This window comes from Pelmatolapia mariae, linkage group LG5 (genome assembly GCF_036321145.2).
Source record: "Pelmatolapia mariae isolate MD_Pm_ZW linkage group LG5, Pm_UMD_F_2, whole genome shotgun sequence".
In the NCBI taxonomy this organism is placed as follows: domain Eukaryota; kingdom Metazoa; phylum Chordata; class Actinopteri; order Cichliformes; family Cichlidae; genus Pelmatolapia; species Pelmatolapia mariae.
In genome coordinates, this window is record NC_086231.1 from 36505727 (window position 1) to 36517444 (window position 11718).

General features: G+C 40.1%; 1 protein-coding gene across 4 annotated transcripts in view; it reads right to left on the reverse strand.

Annotated features, from left to right (window-relative positions):
- The window catches only part of fhit (fragile histidine triad diadenosine triphosphatase), a 291013-nt gene extending 279850 nt beyond the window's left edge, over window positions 1–11163 (reverse strand). For 2 of the 4 annotated variants that reach the window (XM_063474908.1, XM_063474906.1), the window contains exons 1-2: window positions 11126–11163; window positions 183–249 (exon numbers count right to left, since the gene is read on the reverse strand). The gene's annotated coding sequence lies outside the window, so the exon portion shown is untranslated. The other 2 variants (XM_063474909.1, XM_063474905.1) reach the window with 2 other exon arrangements.
- Window positions 11164–11718: the final 555 nt, after the last annotated feature.

Below are 11718 nucleotides of genomic sequence, written 5' to 3' on the forward strand. Positions count from 1 at the left end.
ATGTATTCCAAAAATATACTTTTAGATGTTTTCTTGTCTTTGCAAAGTTATGTTCATGTGTACTGAAATGTGCACGCTATGAAGACTGTGTTTTGTATCAAGTAGACACAGTTTGCAGCTATTTGCTTAAGTTTTCACCACAGAATTGCAAAAAAGCAGTGAGCTAGCGCTGTAATCTTTACCTTGAAGGATGACTTCTCAGTGGTTCAGTAGACTGCTTGCGTTTGTGGCTGAGGCAGAATGTACATGCTGGGAAGGAGAAAGCAGAGTGGATGTTATTTTTGATGTGAATGTAAGAACCAACAAGGGGAGAGGTGGAGCACTCATATTCAGTTTTCTGCTTCTCCACATTAACCCTCTTGGTGGAAATCAGATGGCAGCTCCACTGACCTTGTACAGTGTGCATGGACACACTGATGGCTTACAACTGAGGAATTATTACAGCAAGCAGCCTCTCTTTCTAACTTTCTATTACTTTTATTTTTAAACAGTACTGATGGGCACAGAAATAGAAGAAACCTGATTATGTAAATAAAATTGAAATCATTCTCATTAACTACCTAAACTGTGGTATCCACATCTAATGTCCTGACAAAGTTACACAATAAACCACAAATACTTGCCAAAATGGCAACACTGACATTTTATTTTTGGAACCATCTAAAATCCTTTGTCACATTAGAGCTGAGTAAGTCAGCACTCTTCCCCCTCCCCTCCCTAATTTTTATTAGATGACAGCAGCAATAAACCCTCTGCTGCCACAATCATGGGATGATATCAAAAATAGAGGGTGATAACAACTTGCACGCATGATTTCCTGTCTGATGTCTTCTTGTGGCAGCAGAGCTAAGTCAGCATGTCAGAGAAGGAGCTCCACTGTGATGGAGAACACTTTGTTCATTCCAACACGTCTTTAAAAGTGTCCAGTTTGCAGCCAATCACAGAGCTACCTTTTTTCAGTTACCAGCTCTAATGCTGCTCTTCAAGCAGACCACAGCAAAGTTCATCACAGCTGCCAAAACCGAGTTACAGAAAATCGTCATGTTGCTGCATAGACTGAAGGGTCTCAGCTTCCATAAGAAAAAGAGCCTGCTCTGGTTTAGCCTGTGCATCTGCATTAGCAGCATCTTCATAAAATAGCTCTAGTACCAGTGCCACAACTGACATACTGGTGAAAAGCTGGTAATATATATTGAGTGTTTAGAGCTACTGTAGTGATACACAAGTCAAGTACTCTAGACCACTCCACCTGTGCTCCACTGTGAGTATGAAGTCTTTATGGTTAATGCCAGTGCCCTTAAGCCTATCATCGTCACTCTAAACAAACAATTGCATTATTTGCTGCTCAGAGATGGTAAAAACACTTCATGAGTTATTTTCAGCCCTAAGTCTTTATTCTACACAAAAACAGGCAGTTTTTTTGTTTGGTTTTCTTTTTTGTGTAGAACAGTATTTTCACACTTCTTACTCATCTTTAAAAAAGAACCCATTATGAAATTACTAAATGCAAGGTGTTTAATACTTTAACAGTTCAGATGGTAGAATTACTGTGGGCAGTAATATTCGCCTGATTTTTTTTTTTTGCCGTCCAGAGAGAAAGACAGAAAAGCCAAGGTCCAGCCTACTTGTAAAGCAGGTTAACGCATATATTGCTAGGGTCTCCATGGCAAACTGGTCCTGGTTGAAGGACCAGAGAAGTGATTTAGATGCCTACGATGAGTAATAGAGCAAGGGAACGGTTTACCCTGCCTGGGATAGGGTTAGCAGCTCTGTCGGGCCCCTGCTGGGGGGCCTTTGGGTCTCGGGTCTGTGGACTCAGAGCTCGGTCTGCTCTGGCACGGCCAGCTGCCACAGGCTTCTATACTGTGGCTGCTGGGTGACCCCCCTCCAGGGCACTCCTCAGCTCTTTTCTAGGTGGGTGGTGCAAGTGCCACTCACCTAGAAAAGCCCACACCTTAATACATGCACGCTCACACACAGGTGTTGACAGAGGTGTACAAACAGATACTCACAGACACACACAATCTTGGTTAGCTGCTGCCTTTATCATGCATTATTAGTCCTGTACACTGCTCACAACCATTTAGTATTTATTATTTACTGTTACTGATGCTTATGTTGATTGTTGCTGTGTTGTTTTTGTTTTGCTTGTGTTTCTCTGGCTCTCTTCACCTTTCCTTCTGTTAACTTTCTTCCCAACTTCTCTTTTCTTATTCTTTCTCTTTCCCGTCCCCCGGTCCTGTACATTCTGACTATAATAACTTAAAATAAAAAATATAAAAAATAAATAATAAAGATTGAATAAACTATGAAAATCAAGTAGACCAGTATAGTAAAAGCCGTAATGGGTAACGAACTAATCATGTGATTCAGGTGTGTTGACCCAGGGTGATATCTAAAACCTGCAGGACACCGGCGCTCGAGGCCTGGAGTTGTCCACCCCTGGTCTACAGGAATCAAGACTGGGACCTGCAAGATGCAGGAGGAAAAATGGAGTATCCACTGAGTGGGCCACAAGAGCCTAGGCTGTTGGAAACAATGCCTAGATGGCTACTGCTGAGACTTACCTACCACCAACTACCTTTGATGGACAGGTAGGTGGAGACAGATAACACCTAGAGATATTCTGATAAGTCTGTAGAAAAATAACAAAGGCAAACCTAAAAAAGAAGTTTCATACATGAAGCAGAGGCAAGGAAAACCCACTATATGGCGTATTGTTGTGGCATGAATAAAAGATGCATAATTGACACAGGCCTCTTACATTATCCATCCTTGTTTGCAAATCTCCATGTGAAGTTATGACGTTAAGCAGGTCAATCAATCTGAGGGACACGGTGTCAATTATCTAATGATGAAAGATAAAATGCAGCCATTCTCAAATTAAATTTGAACTGCTGGCTCCACCAGCCTTTTGGGGCGATCGTGGGTCAAGAGTTGGGAGTTCGCCTTGTAATCAGAAGGTTGCCGGTTCAAGCCCCGGCTTGGACAGTCTCGGTCGTTGTGTCCTTGGGCAAGACACTTCACCCGTTGCCTACTGGTGGTGGTCAGAGGGCCCAGTGGCGCCAGTGTCCGGCAGCCTCGCCTCTGTCAGTGCGCCCCAGGGTGGCTGTGGCTACAATGTAGCTTGCCATCACCAGTGTGTGAATGGGTGGATGACTGGTTGTGTAAAGCGCTTTGGGGTCCTTAGGGACTAGTAAAGCGCTATACAAATACAGGCCATTTACCATTTTGTACCAATGTAAAAATGCCACTGGTGTAAATTAACTTTGTCTGTCTTTGAGCATCAAGTACAATGGCAAACTGCAAACCTGAAATTTTTTTAATTTACATGCTGAGTTTTGTTTCTTATGGCCAGATGGTTCCTATTAGGGGTGGAGGATTCATGCGAGCTTCCTTAATAGCAATGAAGAGAACAGCTAATTAAATACAATTTTACAATAAATGATTCTAAAAATTAAGAAAATTAAAGTTGAGAGAATTTTAGTGCCAGCTCAGGTGTCAGCAATTCAAATTTGAATTCAAATGTTTCAGTGTGGCAGTTAGCCACATTATGCAGTTATCATAGCATTTATAGCAAGCCTTATGATGACTCTTTATTGTGCCCTACCAAACGTTAATGTCATGCAGTGCCTATGCCCCTATCCTCACTGCATTTGAAAGGTGCAAAGGATGAGCTCTATGGGAAACTAGATGACCTGATCAGAGGAGCCCAAAGGATGAGCCCTGGCTTCTTCCTTGGTGATTTCAAAGCTAGGATGCCATCACTTGCATTATCGAAGACAATAGTCCATAGGCTACTTGAGCTGTGTACTTATCACAGCGTGTGCATCACGAATAGCTGTGGAAACAGCAGCGCAGTGTTATGGCAGCACCCCATTACCAGAACACGGATGGAACATGTGTTCAGAAGTGTTCAACACATCAGACCATGCCTCGCAAGACAGACAGCACGATGCAGAGTTGAGTATCATTCACAGCATGAACAATGGGACAAAGAAGACACTAGGGCCTGATGTAAAAGGTTTCACCCCCCTCAGATCACTGGATCCGAGAAACAAATGGCCCAATAGGTGGAGCTGCGTGCAGTTATATTCTGCACCATATATTCTTCATTCACCTCTGATGTCAGCAGCACACCAAACCTGAGATTCTGGCGTTTCGGGCAAAATAAATTTATATTTAAAAATCGATTCAGGATTTTTAATGACTCGATATCACATTATCCAAACTAGAATAGATTTTAATCCATAACCAAAAACCACCCCTACATCTGATGCTTTAATGACTTGCTGAAGTAGATCTGCATTATGTGAATCTTAATTGGAAATGTCTTAGACTAACACTAAAACAGTAAAGAAGCTTAAGTTTACATACAGTGGAAAAATATCATAACAGAAACCTGAAAACATTTGCTGGCTCAAAAACCAGCCTCATACTGTCAAAGCAGCAGCTCTTTGAATGACTTTGGCCATTCACAGAGCTGCATGGACATATTAATGGATTTGAATTAATATGTCCTGTCATGGTTCTGGGTCAGTTTGACCCAGTATTTTGAGTTCTCATGTTTTGGTTTGATTTTGTATTCTATTTTGATTCGTGTCCTTTCTTGATTATTATTAGAATTCTATGTTTCAGTTTATTCTGGTTAAGGGTTTAGTTCTTAGGTTTCATTTTGGTGCCCTCGTTTTTCCTGCCGGTGTAGTTCAGAGTCTAGTCTGTGTCTTTGTGTTGTTATTTCCTGTTTTATTGTGAAGGTCCATGTCTTATGTCAGTGTGTCTAGCTTCGCTCCCCCTGTCTCGTTAGCCCTAATCTCTCCCAGCTGTGTCTCCCTTCTGTTTTCCATTCTCTGATTACGCCCCAGTGTATTTAAGCCCCCTGTTTCTCTGTGTCAGTGTGTCGTGTCGTACCCTCAGATTGTACCTGTGTGTTTCTGTTCTCAGGGTTCCTTGTTCAGGTCATGTTTTGTTCATCGCCAGCAATAAAGCTGCGGTTTTCAGTTGCAATCCGTCTCTGAGTCCTGCATTTGGATCCTCACCTCTGCCTGCCCACAGAGTCCTGATAGAACGACGCCACCAGAATGGGTCCAGCAGACTCACGCTTCGCCTCAGATTGGGAGTATCTCGCGCAGCTGTGGGATTACTACAGGAGGATAATCCACGCTGCGGACCCCTACAAGAGGCAACTGGAGGTAGTGTTTTTTGATCACTTTTTGTCATCTACTACCTCCACTGTCAGTTTTATGGACATAAAAGGACTAAAGCAAATAATTACAGAGCTGAGGGCGAGGCTCTGTTTCGAACTGTTTGGCATGGGCGGTCCGGGCAAGGGAAATTCAGCTGCCCTCCTGGAAGCCCTCACTACTTGGTGTTCTCAGCGTCAGCGGCCTTTCCCGTCGATGTTAATTGCCAAATCGCTAGATCCTCCCTTAAGGGAGAAACGGCACCCTCGTCATCTTCGCCCCACCACACCTCCACTCTCTCCTGTGGCATTGACTGAAGCAGCTGTTATTGGACCTGCAGCACGGAACGCCGCAGTGAGTAAAATAGACTCCACCATCAGAATTAATTCACTCACTTAAATGGCCTGTATTTGTATAGCACTTTACTTAGTCCCTAAGGACCCCAAAGCGCTTTACACTGAATTCAGTCACATTCACACACTGGTGATGGCAAGCTACATTGTAGCCACAGCTGCTCTGGGGCGCACTGACAGAGGCGAGGCTGCCGGACACTGGCGCCGCCGGGCCCTCTGACCACCACCAGTAGGCAACGGGTGAAGTGTCTTGCCCAAGGACACAACGACCGAGACTGTCCAAGCCGGGGCTCGAACTGGCAACCTTCCGATTACAAGACCAACTGCCAACTCTTGAGCCACGATCGCCCCGGAAAGTAAGACCTGAAAAGTTCAGAGGAGTTCTTCTGTGTTGACTGGCAATTCTAAGACTGTTTTTGCTGCCAAGCCGCTTCTCTCTGAGAAGAAATCTGGTGTTTCTTCTTTTCTTGATTTTAAAACTGAGAAGACTGAGATCTGTTCCGCTATGTTCAAGACTGTTAGCTCAGCCACAGTTGGCTTAGAAACTGTTAAGCCTGTGTCTGTTAATCTAACAACTCTGATTTCTGAGTCAGTGGGTTTTGAAGAAAAAGCGTATAGTATAGCTTTTATTTTGGAAAGAGCCATTTCTCTGTAATAAACTCTCTTTTTCCAAAGATGAGTGATTTCTCGATCAGATAGATTTATTACTTTGTTGTTTCAGCAACATTAAATTTAAAAACTCTACTTCTGAGTTAAAATATAAATTTATAATTTTAATAAATGACAAATTAAAAAGGCATGAACATTTTTTTTTGTATCGAAAAAATATTGAACCGTGACACCAAAGTATCGAACCGAACCGTGAATTTTGTGTATCGTTGCACCCCTAGTATTTACAGCCAGTGTTGGGTTTAACTCATATTTATTGCATTACAAAGTTACCATAATAAAGTTACAATTTTTGTAACATGTAATACACTACTGTATTAAATTCAGTAAACGCTAAAAGGCATGTGTGTCCTCATTTGGGAGGCGATGTGGTTTCTGGGTTTATGTTGTTCGGCGGTAATTATTTGATAATGTATGTTAGCTCATGTTACACAGTTCATTTTTATTTCAAACATGTGCCTTCACAATCATTACAAAATATCATTCTATTCTTTTGTTTGAAAAAAGAATATATGAAGCAAAGACAAAACAAAACAAAGAAGCCCCACTACCGTATAGTTACTTTCATATAAATAAGGACTGAGTGGTAACGTTTGCAGATTCACAAATTATTAGACAAACAAACGAAAACACTATTACGAACAACATTACCGCCCTGGGTTAACCCTGTTTTCTTCATTCTTATATTTGTTAAAAGTGTGTTTTTTATATTTCATTTTAAACTGGTTTATGTTGTTACTTTCTTTCATTTCTTCTGTTAAACTGTTCCATAATTTCACTCCTGCTACAGAGAGACATACTTTTTAAAGTTGTTCTAACACTTTATTTTTAAATTCCATTTCCCTCTTAAGTTATACCCACCTTCTCTTTCTATAAACAATTTACAGATTTCTTTTGGAAGCATTTTATTTCTTACTTTAAAACAGCGCAAATAATATATAAACTCCACCAAGTCTTGGAATTTAATAGCTTGCATTTTGAAAAATAGTCCATTTGTATGATCCCTGTACCCTGCATTATTTATTAATCTAATGGCCCTTTTCTGTATTCTAGGTATTGTTTATGTATTACTTTTGTATGTGTTTCCCCAGACCTCTACACAGTAGCTCGTATACAGCAGTAGTAAAGCACAGTATAATATATGCAGGGCTTTCTGATCCAATATTTGCTTTGCTTTCCCCAGGACGGCAATGCCCCGTGCCAATCTCCCTCGAACATAACTAATATGTGGTTTCCAACAGACCTTGTGGTCAATGATCACACCAAGAAATTTTATTTCATTTACTCTTTCTAAATATACATTGTCAACACATATTTCTACTTTGATATTCTTCTTTTGGTTTCCAAACAACATAAATTTGGTTTTATCTAATTCAATGATAATTTATTTATATCAAACCACTTCTTTAATATCGTTAATTCCTGTGTGATCATCTCCAAAACTTGTGGCAATTCCACACCTGAACACAGTATATTTGTGTCATCTGCAAATATTACAAACTTTAAATTCTGCGAGACTCTGCAAATATCATTTATGTACATAATAAACATTTTTGGACCCAATACTGAACATTGAGGTACTCCACAAGCAATATGCATCAAATTAGATTTATATTCATCTATTTGTACATATTGTTGCCTATTCCCTAAATAGCTTTTTAACCAGTCCTAAACCCATACCTTTCCAGTTTTTTTTTTTTTGTTTTTTGTTTTTTTAATAGAATTTCATGATTAACAGTATCAAACGCCTTCTTTAGATCTACGAAAACTCCGAGTGCGTACCTCTTATCTATACATTCTGTTCTCTTCCATTAAGTCTATCAATGCTAAAGTTGTTGATCTGTTGTTTCTGAACCCATACTGACTATTTGTCAGCAATTCATTAAATGTATTATTATTATTGTTATAATTAAGTAATGGAACACTTTTTTCTTTTTTTTTTTTTTCCCCCCCAAGGAATGAGGTGTGTGTGTGTGTGTGTGTGTGTGTGTGTGTGTAATCATGGATTACAATTACAACATCACTTAAAAAAACTAATCTAAAAATATAAACTCAAAAAATTATTTTTGTGTGAGGTCCTACTGTTACCTCCATCATTGCAGACTTAAGTACAGAAATTACTACCAGCACAGCAGAGGTCTGAGTTTCCAGAGCCATATCTAGAAATTAAAGCTGCAAAAAGCAATGATAGGGCCCTTACAACCTGGGGTACCTTGAGATATGCTGCAGCTGGATTATGCTGATAGTTGAGCAAGATGCAGTTTGGGGTTTTCTTGCAATAATTTAGATTAAACTTTAATTGGCTTTTGCATAAGCAAGTTATTTAAAGATAGTAGGGTTAGGTTAACTGGTAATTCTATATTACCCATAAGGGTGCTGAATTTCAGACATGTAGTGCTGGAGCAGCTTCATTGAATGCTGGTAGGTGGCACACTACCACACTCAGTAGTAAAGCCCATACAACAACCTTCATCACGTTGCAGCTAACGTTTATTTTAACCACATGTGGTGAATAAGAAGAAGTCCATCAAAATAACTAATAAAACATTAAATTATTTAGTTCCCACTAGGTCGAGCTCAAACTATCCCTGACTACTGGCATAAAGATGCGCTCAGGTTGGGACTTTAGTGAAACATGAAGTTTGGGGCAGACTGAACGATGCGTAACAAGCCACCGGTGCTTTATGGACTAACATCGAAATCCATCATGCTTTCAGAGTCATGCCATTTAATGACAACACACAGTTGTATAGGTAAAGTTAGACCAGGGTTTTCTGACTACATTTTAGATTACTTTGTTCATTCACCTTGAAGCTGTGCCTTAAAGCCTGAAATAAGAAATATTTGCTAAAAAATTAAAGTTTATTGAACCATCTGATAAATTTGTTTAAAAAAAGGATTTTAATTTATTTTCATTTCTGTATATGACTTATAATTTGTATCATATTTGCTACATCTGACTTTCTTTTCTATTTTTAGATTTGCTTCAAGATGTATTGTGCAATTTATTTATTTGGTTTTTCAGAGGAAAAATCACACTGATGATGTAACAGCCTTAAACTCACCCAAAAAAATGTTATCGTCAAATACGATACAGCAGTAAGCATTACGGTTTAAGTGTGAAATATGACATTTCCTGTTGCCACTATGACCATCATCAAACATTACTATTATTATTGTTACTATTACACTATTATTGTTCAGGAGTGGACCCTTATCAGAGCAGATAAAAAAGGGGCCTTTACAGTTCTCATGCCCTAAATATTTAAGCTGCAATAACTAAAAAGCCCAATAAGTATGATACAATGGCTTCACCAAGGGACAAGCATATTCTAAATCAGACCTTCCCAAAGTGTGGAGCCATTGCAGGGGGGGCGCGGTATGAAAGGGGGGGGGGGGGGGGGGGGAACAAAACGCTTGGACACTACTAGCACTGGGCGGCCACAGAAACGCAAAGCAGGAGATGAAGCATAGCTGAACATATTTCCAAACCAACTTCATTCTAAGCCAAAGACTAGAAAATATGGTGAAGCATATCTTCCCTTTGGCTTCACCTGCACAAGTGCTGAGGTAGGTCTCCCTGCAGAATTGGTTTTCCCTTCATCGGGAGCACGCATTGGGCTGTCCAAATCAGGTATAAACAGTATCCCACATTCTTGATTTTTAGTTCAAACACTTCTTGTAATGACTAACTACTCCTGACATTTTGGAGATGTTAGCTCTTTATACAGTAAAGTTACGGCGGGCTACAAATAATATCAGGCTGATCCTGCCACGATTTGTTCCCCCTGTTCAAATCACGGACAAACAGTATCCCACAGTTGTTTATGTTTTTGAACCCATTTTGCACAGAGAGGCATTTTTGATTTGATAGCAATGTTGAATATTATTACACAGGAAAAAAACAACAACTACACGTAAAATAATCACACCATGATGCCTTTGCCTTTGTAAATGGAGGGACAGTAACTGTGCGTGTATATGTAAGCCTGTAAAAACTTAAGGTGGTCAGATTAACAGCATTTCGTCTCTATCTGCCATTCTGCAATTCATCTCACGTAAACAATAACGTGGCGCACAGCGTGACGTGAAAAAAGGCACATACCTTTGACATGGCGTGAGGAACTCTGTATTCCTCGTCTACACGAACACTTTTCCTGTAAAACAAAGGGGGGCCTAGCAAAAAAAGTTTGGGAACCACTGCTCTAAATGAACGCAATACATTAAATGAAAGGTGAAAAGTAAATAATATCAAGTATGGTAGTAAGTTGTTGGGCCATCCCAGTTTCTTTTTTCCTTAGCGCTGAATCCCCAAGTCACTGTAGGGATGGCACACGATTTTCATGACTGTAAAATCAATTGCTTAGCCTTGTGTCCTATGAATGTAGCAGGTGCAATCCCACGTCCGATGGTTTATCACACGTAAACGTGAACAGCCCTTTATCTCCAGTGACAGGTAAACTTTAACCATGGCAGGTAACAGCTCCCACAGCACAACCAATCCTTAGACACTGCGGAGTGTGGAGGGGGGGCATATTTCTGTAAAACGTTGTGAGCAGCACTTGGGAAGGACGGGTCAGCGACTTTGAGCCAACTGACCACACGCAATTTTCAGTGGATATCTGCGTGTCAGTATCGTGCTCGCTGACTCTCATTATTTTACTTTCAAACACGGGGCCAAGCTCGCGGATGTTTGCGGTTATGTATACATTGTCATGTGGAGCACAGGAAACCCCGTGCCGGGTCTTGCCCCGTTATTATTCAGTAAAGATTTTTTTTTTTTTTTTTTTTTTTTTTTTAAATCACGGGCACGTTTACAGTTAAGAAAAAAAAAAACAAGATAACAGAGACACGCCGACAGGAGCTAGTGAGCTAGCGCTAAAGGCACTTTTAAAACAAGTAAATGTTCGACACACTCACCGTCTGTCAGACAGCTTCACCCACGTGCATTATGGGAAGTGTAGTTGTATGAACGCGTTGTAGACCGAAAAACATGTTTGAAAAACTACAAGTACCAGAGTGCATAAGGGACGGTCTTTACGTGGCGTTCACAGCCAGGAGGAATATTTTTCACAGATTCGACAGATTATTTTCTGTAATCATTTAACTGAAATGTTATATGCTTTAGGTTAACATATTGATTGGATGTGAGAAACAAAAGATGACACAAAAATGATGCAAGTTACATCCAGAATAACAGAAAACTCCCACATACATATTTAGTTTGTGAAGGCGTAATCCTGAAAGCCAGACTCAATGGGAAATTCAGTTCAATTCAGTTTTATTTATATAGCGCCAAATCACAACAGCAGTTGCCTCAAGGCGCTTCTGTGCTGAAATAATGAATTGTAGAATAAATTCTGCATTTGTAAATTCATTTTTGAATTCCAGTTTAATAAACTGCATTTCAAAATCCATTTCCCTTTCCTGTTCGCTCAGGGATTAACTTTTGGATTAGCTGTTGGATTAACAACTTCATTTTAAAAATCCTGCGGCTATTCAAATTAGCCACA